The sequence below is a fragment of the Octodon degus genome, unplaced genomic scaffold (genome assembly GCF_000260255.1).
Source record: "Octodon degus isolate 3935 unplaced genomic scaffold, OctDeg1.0 scaffold00450, whole genome shotgun sequence".
Lineage (NCBI taxonomy): Eukaryota > Metazoa > Chordata > Mammalia > Rodentia > Octodontidae > Octodon > Octodon degus.
The window spans coordinates 135,759-151,202 of NW_004525026.1; the positions used below are offsets into that span (position 1 = coordinate 135,759).

Below are 15,444 nucleotides of genomic sequence, written 5' to 3' on the forward strand. Positions count from 1 at the left end.
AAGTGGATGCCACTTGAACATATACTCATAAATTAAATAAACCAGACACACATGTGTAAATGTCATATAGTTTCCCTAGTATAAAAACTCAAAAGAAGAAATACAAATAGAAATGTATAATACAAGTAAAAGGAAAGCTGGATCTCGAGGACTAACTAATCAACAGAGGGAATGGAAAAGAGCTAGGAAACATGACAATGTCAAGCCATACAGTTATATGTAGAAGATGGGCAAGGCAATGATCCTGAGAATCTCCAGAAGATTTTTTAATCCTGCAGTTAATTGGAAAGATTCTCACCCTGACTAACTATATATATTGATACATGTGCACCAAGCATCTGCACTGAAAATGGTAGTCTGTAATAGTAGTTTCATGCTTTGAGTACCTGTCATTCTGGTCTTCTGAGTACGGGCTGATTGTGATGACATGCTAGTTGCTGCTGTGCTGTCTTTCAAGTACATGATTGTTTAAAAAGTAGGGGGTGGTGAATGAAGGCAGGAGACAGGAAAAGCAATGTTGTCGAACTATCCTGCTTCAAGGTTGTATATAGTTAGATTTTTTGGACTTATGTGTATGCATAAGAATTATATAAAACTTTATGCCTATTTTTAAAAATATGTTCTAATTTTTAAATGTTTTTTCATCATATTCTGTAGGGACTTAAAGCTCAACATATCAATACTTGATGAAAAATACCTGTTTCATGTTATGCCTAAGATGTTTGATATTCAGACAGATAGTGAGGTTAAGCATAATAGCCTAGCTTGTATGGTAATAACAATAAGCTTGTCTTCTCGATGGCTAACAACCTAAGTTTGCAAACCAAAATTAAAGAAAAAGGAGGGCCACAAGAACGCCAACATTTTGCCCCTAGCCGTCCAAGGTCAATTAAGACTCAGGATATATGAGAACTTGTACTGTAATGTCGCGTAACTCGGTATTGTCCCAAATTTTCTGATCAAGGAGATTATGAGCCCAAAGAGGAAAGTGATCGATGATATAGAGTTTGCCTAAGGAGAGTCATATGGAGAGAAAACATTCTCTCAGGCTTTCACAGAGAGCACATTGTCCAAGCAATAGCTGTGACTCATCCACATGGCTGACACTGACAAAGTTTCTACAATCTGAGGTACAGGATATCAGGATAAATCCTGAGGGGATTTCACTGACCTTATCAGACCCAAAAGCTACAACTCTTGCTGCATAGGTCCTGCTTTATCTTGATCTTAACCATTCAGCAGAAAAGTATAAAAATGAAGTATAAGAAGTAAAGCCATGCTATTATGTTAAGCTGTAAGTCACTCAGGTCAACAATTTCTGACATTACCTTTGAAGCAGAAGACCCAATACTATTGTGGACTATTGAACTCTTTTAGAATATTTTGCTGAGTTAACACAACTATAATATTCAAATAACAGAACCTAACCAAAAAAAGGGGGCTACAGATGAATGTCCATTTTGTATCTGTGTATTCAAAAGGGTTAGGATAGATATATAGTTACATTCTCTTAATGAATAGAGGGATTTGTTCTAATTGTGTTTGTAAATAGGATAACATGTCCACATCTTGTGCTATAGTTAACCCCTAGGAAGAATGTATTCAATGTGTTAATTATTTAAACTGTCTTACTAATTTGGTTTAAAACTGTCTCATTGCTAGTTGTTTCTCAATAAAATTATGGAAAAAATAATGCTGATTGAATTCTGTCTGGCAATATCACAGACACTGCTTTGGATTTCTTTTTTTCCCTAAGTTTTATTGATAAACAGATAGCAATGAGACAGTTTCAAATCAAATCGGAAGTACAGTTTCAACAAATAATACATTGCATATATTCTTCTTAGTGGTTAATTGCTGTACAAGATGCACACTTGTGATCCTATTTACAAACACCATTAGAACAAATCATTCTATTTATTAAGAGAATGCAACTATATATCTATCCAAACCACTTTGAATACACAGATACAAAATGGACATTCATCGGTATACCCCATTTTTTCTAAGTTCCGTTATTGAATATTATAGGTGTGTAAACTCAGCAAAATATTCTAAAAGAGTCCAGTAGCCCATAATAGCATTGGGTCTTCTGTTTAACTGGCAATGTCAGAAATTATTGACCTGAGTCCCCCACAGCTCAACATAACAGCATGGCTTTATTTCCTATATTTCGTCTTCATACTTTTCTACTGGATGGTTAAGACCAAGGTAAAGCAGGACCTGTGCAACAAGAGTTGTAGCTTTTTGGTCTGAGAAGGTCAGTGAAATGGATTTCTTTTTGAACTCTATGCTTCCAATAGGAAGTCACTGGGTAAATCCCATGCTTTTTTTTTTCTTTCTCTTCAGTAGTTCTGGGCTTTTGTTGGGGCTGTCACTGCACCCTTTTGTTTCCTGAAGCAGCTGACTTCTCTGGCTTTTCCTCTTCTTTGGGGTGTTGTCTTCATCTTCTAGCCAGTCACCTGTTTGCTGGTAACCTGTCCATCCCTGTGCAGAAAACAATCAAGGTGCAAAGCCAACTAGGACTTGGCAGTGTGACATCTGCTGTAGGTGGCCTCCTCCTCCACATACACAGAATTTTCAAAAATGTTCTGACAAACAAACATAGTGTGTATGTTTTTGTCCTAATTAGAACTAATGATTTGATCACATATATGTTTATTTCCATGTGCAATGTGCATGATACATCAGTTTGCAAAGAAATTTGTAACTGATTTGTTTGTAATTTATGTTTCATTATTCAACCCACATGTGATTTTCCTCCACTCCCAGTGACTATTCAAAACATTTTTTGTTTGAGTATGTTCTAAATATCTATTTTTTGCCTATGTACATTTATGTTTAAATAAAACAAAGATTCTATTATTTTTCTGGTTATTTCATATTTTTGCTACTTAGTACTGTTTTGAAGTTTTATTTATGCTACTTTACTCATTTCTTGTTTTTGTTTTTAATAGATATATGGGACTACATGGCAGTTTATGCCAGTGATACTTATTATCTGATGGACACCTCTGTATTCTGGTCAAATGTTTTCTGTGTTGCACCAACAGTAAACCATTTTGTGTTTATGAAATTATAACCCACATTTCAATGTTGGCACTGGACTGTAGAAGAGTAAGTTGCTGAGCTATGCCCTGAAGACCTGAGGCCTCTGTTGTCTTGCTTCAGGAATGGAAAATTGTGTGGAAAACTCCATGTTTTTGTCTGTGTAAGGAAAACTCAAAATCACAGTACTTGCAAGGCAAGAGAACAGCCACTGAGGACCACAGCAAGAATTCTAGTTCCCTATTAACCTGTGCAGTGATCCAAGAATAGTGAAGGGCTTGCTCCCCCTTTCACCTTTTAGCTTTTCAATGTTACTCCTGCTTCTTAAATTACAAACTCTTCCTCAACTTTTCCATGAATGGCCCATGTGCCAATCCCCATGTGCTTCTTGCTGGTTAATAAAAATCAATTAAACACGGAGATTGGCAAGATTGTTCACTATGGTTACATCACCTTCTGGTCCTTTTGCATCTTGAAATTCTGGCCCTATCTTTCTTTTGTTCTTGTCGACCCCACAACAGATATCTGAGGGTCTTATTACTTTCTAATATTTTGAATTAAATTCAATCATTGATAATCTTTTCTTTTTTTTTTTTTTCAGATCTAAGGATTGAGCTCAGGCCCTTGTGCTTGCCAGGCAAGCAATTATTCTACTGAGCCATCTCCCCAGCCCCAATCATTGATAATGTTCATAAAAATAAAATCAAATAGTATATTTTGCTATATTAATTTGTTATTATTTGAGGAGGGTTTTTTAGAGACAATACTCACAAGTGAAGAGATTTTTAAAAAGTCATTCCTGTGATTTTAGCATTTTATCCAAAAAAATATTTTGCCAAGATCTTTTAAGACTGGTAATATATCAAGTGAATTTCCACCATTAATTCATTAACTGATACTAATTCACAGAAAGCAACAGACTAATTTGTCACAGCAGGCTGGCCATTAGCAGTTTCGTAGCTTGGTTTTCTGCATTACTAAAAGCATCAAATCTCTCAGTAATGTGACTGTATTTAGTGAATAAAACAAAATAATAATATCAACAATAACTGCTAAGTCCTGTGTGTAAAAATCAACAGAATTAAAATCAATTATATGCTAGCAAAACTATCAATCAGTTTGCCCTAAATTATTTTGAAAGATTTGATGAGTATCTTGAATATTCTACTTTTTAAATGAATAATCTGAATTAGATCAAATCAATAGCAAAAGGATTAATTATCTGAATCAAATTCAATGCTTTCTTTACAGTGATCATACTACCAATAGAATTAGATGGTAGTATTATTTTGCTTTTACTTTGCTATGACTAATTAATCTAATTCAACTTTACATTTTATTATACTAAAAGTCACTTACCTTTGATTAATATCTGGATACAATATTCAGATAGAATATCTTTATTATTTTCTTTTTGATTTTACTCATAATTGTAATGTGGAATCTTGATTTTTAAATTAGTGTCATTTGAAGAAGCCAAGAAATTGTATGACAAAAAATAATTGTAGTATCCCTAAGAAGGAAGAAAGCAATGTATGTGATGGATGAGGAGAATTACAAAGGTGTTGAGTGATGTTCACTGGCTATCTAGGTCTTTGTGTCACTATTATTGTGATCTCTGTCAATTACTTGATAGATGAAGACTACTTATTGTATTACATGTTAGATTCCCATTACTGAAGCAATAAATTATCACAAATTTAGAAACTAAAACAGCAAGAGAATTTCTTTAACAGTTCTACTAATTGAAAGCATGAAATCAGCTTCCTTGGAAAAAATCAAGCCCTTCCTTGGCCTGTACTCTTCAAAGGTTTACCAAACTATTTCTCTTCCTTTTCCATTTTCTTCAGGCCTCGTATTCCTGGACTCATGATCTGCCTGTGCTCCTTTAAAGCAGTCACTGCACCATTTTCTTTCTTCTTCAGTTATTGGCTCTAATTTTGAATTCTCTAATTCACTATTTCTCTGACAATTCTATAATCCTCTCTCTTTCTCTCACCCTCCTTATCTCCTTCCCTTCCCTTCCCTTTTCTAAGGATATTTATGATTGCATTGAGTTCAAAATGAAAACTTATAAAACCTTTCTAGCTCAAGTTATTTAACACAATCATATCTGTAAAGTTTTTATCATAGCAGCTAAAATATTCACAAAACTAAGGAATTATGACAAAGACATCCTTTGGGGGGGATCACTGTTCACTAAAGCACAGGCTATGAAATGTAAATATTGTTAGTGATCTCAGAACTCTGTATTGGAGAGTAATACAGAAATGTCTCCTTCAAAAATATGTTAAGAGAGCTGGGGATATGGCTCAATAGGATATGTGCTTGCCTGGCAAGCACAAGGGCCTGAGTTCAATCCCAGGTTCCACAAAAAAAAAGAGAGAGAGAGAGAGAGAGAATAGGCTAAAGGACAAAAAAGAATAATAGCTATTGGATTTAAAAATACACACTTTTGAGACTTTATTGAAAATGAGTGAATTATTTGAATACTCATTGGCATAAATAAGGTGAATTTATTCTCTTTTTAAATTAGAAAAATTTGTTCTCTTTTTAAATTAGAAGATATATTCCTTTAGCAACTAAGGTATTTTACAGGATGAGCAATATTGGACCAATGGATAATATTTCTGATTGTAGTAACACAGTTTACTGCCATAAAATACTGTGAGACTGTCTTGAAAGTCTGGCATTCTATAACCTGTCACAGACTTGCCATTTTTTATGTTTTACTTCTGCCTTAAGATTTAGGTTTTCTAAATGTATTTTTGCCCTGAATTAAGTGTTAATATGATGAAAACTTTGCTTTTAAAATCACCACTTATAGGGTTCTAATAAATTAAAAATTAAACTTAAAAAGAAGAAAAGAAAATAAAAATAATATGTTTTCCTTATGGCTATGTATGGATAATATAGAGCAAAATTACTAATGAATAAGTAAGAGGACAATGATTTGTAGGAAAATTTCCCAACTAGGAGGGGAGCATTGATAAAAACATGAATAGCTGTAGAAATTCTGAAATGCAAAATGCGTGAGATACACAGTAATAAATGGATAGATATGAGAGAAATATGTGAGACAGCTTTATCTTCTTCCTTTCCTTCCATCAAAATTTTGCAGTCTTCAGTACACAATCATTTATATCCTTGGTAAAATTTGTTTGTATTGAATTTTTATGTAGCTATTGTAATGAAATAGTTTTCCTGAATTTTATTGGTAGCTCATTGTCAGAGTTTAATTAGTATGCAGTGTATATTGCTGATTTTTGTTTCTTGATTTTTCTATCATAAAACTTTATTGTATTCATTTATTAGTTCTAATGGTTTTATTGGTGATGTTTTTAGAGTTTTCTGTATTTAAAATAATGTTCTCAGCAAATAATGACAATTTCACTACTTCCTTTACTACTTAGATGACTTTTTTTTTCTTTCTCATCAGATTTCTCTGGCAAGGACTTTGAGTATTGTATTAAATAGAAAAGATCAGAATGAGCATCTGTATCTTCCTGATGTTATTAGAAAGACTTCTAATTTTCCCTTTGGGGTCAAATTTGAGCTCTCATCTTGTTACAGATGACTTGCATTGTGTTGCAAGTCATTTGTTCTATGTACATTTTGTAAACATAACTTGAGATTTTTTATAATGAATTTGTTTTGCATTTTTTCAAATGAGTTTTCTGCTTTGAATGATATGATCATTTGTTTTTTATCCCCTCATCCTGTTGTTGTGACATACCTTGCACATTGATTTGCATAAGTGGAATCACCTTTAGGTCTCTGGGATATATTCCACTTGATCACACTAAATAATGCTTTAATGTAGTATTGAATTAGGTTTGTTAATCTTTTGGGAAGGACTTTTGCAACTATGTCCATCAGTAACAGCGTTTTGTAATTTTCTTTCCATTCATTGTCCTTGCCTAAAATTGAGGTCATGATAAAAATTATCTGTGAAGAATAAAATGAAATGAATAATATAATTTCTTCTCTCTTTCCCCATATCAAGAGATATAAAATGTGATTTGAAATTGTAAGAAATGCATAGAAAGAAATTGTGAGTGTGTATGGTATGTGTGTACATTTAAGTGTATGTGTATGTAGATAGAAAAATATAAAAAGCAAAGTTTCAAGAAAATAATAGTTATATTATGAGGTGATAAAACACAAGGGGATGAGGGAATTTTTTTTTATTTTTTTAACTTTATATTGGGTAAAACATTCAGTAAAAATTTCTCTTTTTTCTATAAAAGGCTTGAAGAGGGGAAATTTTCACACAGTGTACACTTGGGTGAATGGTTACTGAACTCAGTCTAATCTTTATTTTAATACGTAACAATAATGATTAGAAGAAAAATAAAATAATGTTAACAAATACTTTGAGTAGTACATCCAGGTTGAAAGCCCTTGGTAAATGATGCCTTTGGAGCCACAGCTCTGTGTAGTTTCTTTTTTCCCCAAATCTCTTATTGAAAAACACAGACAAGCCAAAGAAAGAGGAAGTGCAAGGACTCCTTAGGATGCAGAGTTCTAACTCTGTACATCTTAAATTACACAAAAGAGGGAGAGCAGCAGTTCCACGAGTGATAGATAATTGGCAGCTGGCATTGCAGGACATATTGGCATAGAGTTATTCAAGGGTATCTTAGATAAAAATTTGATAGTTCAAAGCAAAATTTTAATTATTGCAAATAAATACTGAGTAAGCTCTAAACAAAGAAGACTGATACTTATGAAAAATAAGAATGTGAAAAAATTTGATTATTATGAACTTATATTAAAGTATCAATAAAAGAGCCAGAAAAAGCATGGGTGCACACAGGCATTCTCACATAATTATGTATGTATATGTACATGTGTACTGTCTATAGACATTATATTAGCATTATATATTTGTGTATACATGTGTAATGTATAACTTGTTTATAGAATTTTAAAAAGTAAATTATTTTCTCAGTCATGTATATACCTCTTAAGCCATAGAAGTACTTGTTTACTCTTAATTTTTTGTTTTCTGTGTAAAATATTTAATTTACATATATCTTATTAATTTGCATTCCTTTTTTTTATTCACACATTTAGCATTTGCAGCTTTAATCAACCAAAAGAAAAAAAGTCCCAAATGTACAAGTGAAAAAAAAAATCCAAACTGTTGACACAGGCTTAACTAATACCAGCTACTTTTATGTACAGCTGTATAAGTTCAAAAAATCTATCCTCTATGTATGTACAAAAGTTGTATATACATAATTCTGTACATGAGGGTCTATAGATTTCCTCAGAACCCTTAGGTGTCACCTTTTGGTAAAGACACCAACACTTCATTCACATATCTTACAAAAAGAAAACTTTCCAAGATTGACAAAATTCTGCATTCTGTACTCAGGCCATGTAAGCTCCACTCTTGGTTAAGATCATTTTGTCACAATGCAGACCATGCCAGGTACCCATCTCCCCTTAAGTGCTTTACCCAGAATGCTCCACAGTAGCCTGTAAACCAACTAAAGATGAGGCAGCAGAATGCTGACCAGGGTGCCACCATAGGTCCAGGCATGGATGAGCCTGCCTGCCTTGCTCACTTTTGGTATTCCAATTCATCTACACTGATGACTTTGGCAGGCATGGAGGGGAGGGTCTGCTGCAGCACATCTGAACCAAACCACTTGTCAAGGCCCACAGGAGAGCTGCTCCTTTGGCTGGGGTGATGCTCCAGCTAGAAGTGCATGTGGGGTAGGCCTGGATGACTGTGCACATTCTGAGGAATTGTCTGAACCCAGACAGCTGCCGCTTAGGACCCAGAGCCTGGAGGATGCAGAACTGAGTGCTGTAGCTGCTGCTGCATCATTGCCAGATGGAGAGGTGTTCTGGGACAAGGGTTTAGGATAGGATGACAAGCAGCAGGTAAAGGATAAAAGGGCTGACCCAGAATTGGGCCTGCCATTCCCTGTAAATGAGTCAGGTCCATTCCTGGAGGAAGTACACCTGATTGGAGCAAACTTGGAAGATGCTGTGGATGTACTCCCTGAGCCAGCATTCTCTGGACCAGCCCTGGGTGAAGTTGGTGAGCAGGCCAAACAATAGGTACACGGGGGACAAGAGGAACCTGATGGACAGGGTGGAGGAAAGGTGTTCCTGGAACAGGGGATGCCAAGGTGCGAGTTTTCCTTCCAGTTGCTTTATGTCCATAATCTTTTTCTTTGGTGTAACGGTTGGTCTGGGATAGTGGGTTGGAACACGAAGATTGCTGTAATGTTGGAACTTTGGAATTTGTTGCAGAAGAGTCTCGCTCATCACTGGATATGGAGTTAGATGATAGCAGGTTCTCTTCACTGGCCTTTTGAGTATCTTCTTTACTGTCACCCCTAACTGCTTTTCCAGATGCTGGATCCTCCTTGCTTTATGCTGTACTCTCATACACCTTTTGGATTACTGAGGTAGGAGTGAAGGAAGGAGAAAGCATGCTTGTGATGGAGGCACCAGGAGCTGGGGAAGAGGAATTCCCTCAGTGTACAGGTGCTGGTGACTTGGTCACTCCTGTGGCCTGTTTCTGAATCCATCTTTGGTCCTGTCCACCTGTGGTTTGCCAAAACCAGGCTGGTAGAAATTTGCTGCCTGTACTTCAAGGTCATGTGGCAGGGCCAGGCCCTCCAAAGCTGCCTGCTGCAACTCTAGCTGGCTCATCTGGGCTGTAACAGGGCTCATAGGCTTTCAAATGCCTTGGAATGGATCTCCAAGTAATTGTGGTCCTGGTGTGAAACCAATTGGTTATGGTATTCTTGCACGAAGGTAGTCTGCTGAGGCTGCTCCAGTTTGAAACACCTGTGACACGGGAGGAGAGGTTGCTCTTTGGCCCAGTAAAGATGCAGTAGACTCCAATTTCTCCATAAGGCCACACAAAAGATTGGAAGAAGCAGGTCTTTCTTGAGTTGTCAACTTGCTTGCAGCACTCAGGGTCTCCTCTAGTGTTCTGCCATGGAGTTGAATTCTTCACTTGTTGGTTTACATTCAAGCCCTTGAGCCCTGCTTCTACCTCTTCTACTGAAAGCACAACCCCTGAATGTGAGCTCTCTTTAAGTTTTTCTTCATTTGCAGAAAGGCTGGAAAGCAGGGGTTTCAAATTCACTTTGGCTTTCTGTAGCATCTCTAAAATATCCACTTTATTTTCAGCATGAACTTCCAGTGGTATAGGAGCAAAATAATTTCCTGTGTTCTGTCCAGGAGAGAGGATGGCTTGCTCCAGACCTGCAAGTCTCTCCAACTCTTCATGTGGCATTGACCCAAGGCTGCTGGATCAGCTTCCTGACTGGCTCGGAATAGAGAACCACCTGCTGAACCGACTGGCAGAGACTGACCCTTCTCCCAAAACATCTTCTATCATTGAAGCCAAGCACGGAACTTTATCAAGGTTAAAAAATTCATTAAAGTCAAATGGTCCTGGAGATAGTTCCAGCAAGACAACTTCCCTTGGCACTTCCTGATCAGCAGTAGGCTTCTGAGTGAGGATAACCTCCACTTCAACCTCTTCAGCTACGCCTCCATTGCACTCAACTATGCCTTCTTTCATAGAGGCTGTCCATCTTGTTCTTTTTCTGCTTTTGTGATCTTCTAGTATCTTGTCATCAAAGCCAGTCAATTCAATGATTTCAGATTGACTCGTGGGTCCAGCTAAGAACCATTCTGGTTCTTCTTCTGTGTATGAATCATTTCTTCTATGCTCACCAAAGACACGCTTACTAGCCCCAAACTCCCTCCTGAAACGCTTGTCCTTGTAGTCCCTTTCACGGTCTCAGTTTCTCAAGTCCCACAGGTCCTTATCACTAAGACAGTGTTCCTTTTCAAAGTTCTGGCAGAGATTTTCCTCCCGCTGCCAATTCTTGGTCCACCCAGCAGGCGAAGCCCATCACTGTCTTTCTCCAATGAACTTCCTGAGCGATGGGAGCTAACAGAAGCTGTCACACGGCAGACCCCTCCAAAGCTCTGTCTCTGCGGACTGAGAACAACATCCAAATCATCTTCTTTTACACGTTCTCTTGGATCTACTGTCCTGCGCACCAGGGAAGGTCGACCTGTATCCAACTCTTTCTAACAGACTTTCCACTGGCGAACTCCTTCCTGAGGCAGGGTAGAGAGACGCATGCCATTTCTCAGGGTGCCAGACACCATCACTGTCGTACTTTTCTGAGAGGCACGAGGGCCTCTGTGTGGAATGGGGGCGTTCTTTTATAACCAAGAGCAATGGGGGTACTTGGAGGCTGGCAGTTTCTTCAAGTCAAGGAAAGCATCTCCATTTTCTGTTTCACCCACACTTCTCCTATCCATGGTTCCTTGGTCTAAAACTTTTTACACTGATGGTGGCGGCCCAGAGGGAACCGGGAGGCCAAATCCCCAGCCCGGGCATATTGACCAGGGGATGGAGCTGGAGCTGGAGCAGGAGCTGGCATAGGCCAGCCACCATCCACCGCAGCCCGGGCCCAGCTACTCTGCCTGCTGTCCACCGGCCACCCGCGCGTTGCTAGCCCTTGCCGGCCACCCGTGCGTGCCCCAGCACTTGTGCCTCCAGGGCACCCCCGGAGGCCCCGCACAGGGACTCCCAGACTCTGCTTCCAGATCCTTACTCAATGCCTCGGCCGCTGCTACCTTCCCCGCCAGCCGCTCCAGTCCCAGCGTTACTCCCCCCACCAGCTCGGGCTGTCTCTCTTCAGCCCCTGTAACAGCAGCCCAGCCTGCATTCCTTAAGGAATAAAATTTTATTGGTAGTTTTACTTATATATAGGCATATTATTTTAGATAAGTTGTAAACAGCATGTGAGATAACATTTCAGAAAACAATTTTCTCTACAATCTTCATATATTTAAAAGAGAAATAGAGGCCCGGCCAAACAGCTCAGTGAATTAAAGCACCTGCAATCAGTTCAAGGGGCGGCAGGTTCGATTCTCAGGTCTGCAATGACAGCACCGCCCACAGGGCCCACTGAGATGACCATTGAGAATGGGCATGGTGGCCCACACCTGTAATCCCAGCACTTGGGAGGCTGTAAACAGGAGAATCACTACAAATCTGATCTAATAATGAGATACTGAACACCCTGTAGGCCTTTCCTTAAAATATAGAAAGTAATAATATTATTAGTAGTAGAGAAATAGAGCAAATTTGTTACTAATCAATCATTTTGTTAACACTAATTGGTTTGAAATGTTTATTAATGATATTTTATGTAGCAGACATCTGTTAAATTTCACTTACATATTTTTATGTTTTACAAAGAAGTAATAGGGGCTGGGAAGATGGCTCAGTAGAATAAGCGCTTCCCTGGCAAGCGCAAGGGCCTGAGTTCAATCCCCAGTTCCACAAAAAAAAAAAAAAAAGAAGTAGTTGAGAACTAGTAGAATTTTGTGCAAAAATATTACAGTTCCAGAGAAGGATCCACGGCAGACCTTTTTTGGCTGCTTCTGTACTGCTTTGGCAGTCTTAACTGGGTGATCCCTCTGGCAGCATAGGGAAACGGGACAATCAGGTAGCTTACATGAATCCAATAGCAACGGCCAGATCAAGAGGTCCAATCCAGTCTTCAGGGCAAACTATCCAGGATTATTTGAATTGACCTAGGCCTACCTGGGAAGATGTGAAAGAGCAGCTAGTAAAGAAAAAGAAAGGCTCTAAGGATTTTACTGAATTTGAAGAAAAAATATGAATGAGAATTGGAAGAAAGAACTAGAAAAGCACAGAGAGAAATTAAGTGGAAATGAGAGCTCATTCAAAAAAAAAACTGTAAGAAGAAAGAAAAAGAAATCTGGTAGGTATTCATCTTCTTCATCGAGCTCTAATTCTTCCAGCAGTTCTTCAGATTCTGAGGATGAGGAAAAAAAGCAAGCAAAAAGTAGAAAGAAAAAGAAGAACCATTCATATAAGTTTTCTGAAACCTCCCTATCAGAAACTGAGTCAGACAGTAAGGATAATTTAAAAAAAGAAAAAGAAGTAAAAGGATGCAACTGAGAAAGAAAAGGACATTAAAGGATTTACCAAGAAACGAAAGCTGTATCCTGAAGATAAACCTTCTTCATCTGAGTACTTGTCAGAATCAGATCATAATGAAGAGGTACGACCAAAAAAGAAGAAAACCAGTGAAGAATGAAAAAAGCAAGAGAAAAAACAAAAAAAGAAAAAGAAGCATAAAAAACACAGTAAGAAGAAAAAAAAGAAGGCTACTAGTTCAAGTCCTGAATTACCATAACATTAACAAAAATCAGGACTCCACTATGAAGAAAATGCAATGTCTAAACAAATTTCAACTGTGAAATTATGATACACTAGGTAACATGTAAGAATTTTCTTGTTCTTAGAATTGTTCCTGGACTATTTAATAAGCACTCCAAGACCAGTTTGTGAAAGGACCATAATTGTTGCTTGCTACTTGAACATCTCTTTTTCTCCTCTACTGCATGATAACCTGAGAGATAACACATTGCACCCACAATCATGGTAAAAACATTTGGAAAGAAAACTAATGTTTTTGACTAGAAGTATCTAGTGATCAATAGAAATGAATTTGAATATATTTTACAATGTAATCAGAAATGGCCAGATGACTGTAGTTAAATTTTATAAAGTAGGGGATTACATTGACATTTTGAAATCCTTATTCTGTGGATAAGTGTATCTTAACTTTTGCCCCTTTTATACCCTTTACCTCAGGAAGGAGCATTTTTTCCCATAATTTTATTGAGAAACAAATAGCAATGAGAGAGTTTCAAACCAAATTGGTAGGACAGTTTCAATAATTAACACATTGCATACATTTTTCCTAGTGGTTAATTGCTATACAAGATGCGGACTTGAGATCCTAGTTACAAACACCATTAGAACAAATCACACTATTCATTAAGAGAATGTAACTATATATCTATTGTAACCACTTTGAATACACAGATACAAAATGGACATTCATCTGTATCCCCTTTTTTAGTTAAGTTCCATCATTTAAATATTATAGGAGTATAAACTCAGCAAAATATTCTCAAAGAGTTCAGTAGTCCATAATAGTATTGGGTCTTCCACTTCACTGGAAATGTCAGAAATTGTTGACCTGCGCCCCGTACAGCTCAAGTTAACACCATGACTTTACTTTCTATAACCCATTTTTATACTTTTCTGCTGGATGATTGAAACCAAGGTAAAGCAGGACCTATGCAATAAGAGTTGTATCTATTGGGTCTGATAAGGTCAGTGAAATGCCCTCAGGATTTATCCTGAGATCCTGTACCTCAGATTGTAGAACCTTTGTCAGTGTCAGCCATGTGGATGAGTCATGGCCATTTCTTGGCCATTGTGCTTTCTGTCAAAGCCCAAGAGAATGTTTTCTCTCCATGTGACTCTCCTTAAGCACACTATATCATTGATCACTTTTCTATTTGGCCCCATTATCTCCTTGATCAGAAAATTTGGGACACTCCTGAGTTACATGACGTTACAGTACAAATTCTCATATATCCTGAGTCTTAATTGATCTTGGAAGGCTAGGGCCAAAATGTTGGCTTTCATTACAGCCCTCCTTTTTCTCTAAATTTTGTCTGCAAACTTAGGTTGTTAACCATCCAGAAGACAAGCTTATTGTTTTTACCATACAAGCTAGGCTGTTATGCTTAAACTCACTATCTGTCTGAATATCAAACATCTTAAACATAATATGGAAGAGGTATTTTTAATCAAGTATTGATATGTAGAACTTTAAGTCCCTATAGAATATGATGAAAAAACATTTAAAAATTAGAATATATTTTTAAAATAGGCATGAAAATTGTATACTTCTTATGTTTACACATAAGTCAAAAAATCTAACCATATACAACCTTGAACCAGGACAGTACCACAATATTCCTTTTGCTATCTCTTGCCTTCATTCACCAATTGCTTCATTATGAACAATTATCTACTTGAGAGACAGCACAGCAGCAACTGGCATGTCAGGACAAGCAGCCCTTATATACAGAAAACCAGAATGACAGGCACTCCAAGCATGAAACTACTATTACAGATTACCATCTTCAGTGCAGTTGCTTAGTTCACAGGTATCAGTATATATAGTTAGTCAGGATGAGAATCTTTCCAATTAACTGCTAGATTCAAAAATCTTCTGGAGATTCTCAGGATCATTGCCTTGCCCATCTTCTACATATAACTGTATGGCTTGACATTGTCATGTTTCCTAGCTCTTCTCCATTCCCTCTGTTGATTAGTTAGTCCTCAAGATCCAGCTTTCCTTTTACTTGTATTATACATTTCTATTTGTATTTCTTCTTTTCAGTTTTTATACTAGGGAAACTATATGATATTTACACATGCGTGTCTGGTTTATTTAACTTATGAATATATGTTCAAGTGGCATCCACTTCAATATAAAG

At 37.2% G+C, this 15,444-nt stretch overlaps 2 pseudogenes; one reads left to right on the forward strand and one right to left on the reverse strand.

Annotated features, from left to right (window-relative positions):
* Positions 1-8,510: 8,510 nt before the first annotated feature.
* On the reverse strand, positions 8,511-11,426 carry LOC101561528 (annotated as a pseudogene).
* Positions 11,427-12,545: 1,119 nt separating this feature from the next.
* On the forward strand, positions 12,546-13,277 carry LOC101562321 (annotated as a pseudogene).
* Positions 13,278-15,444: the final 2,167 nt, after the last annotated feature.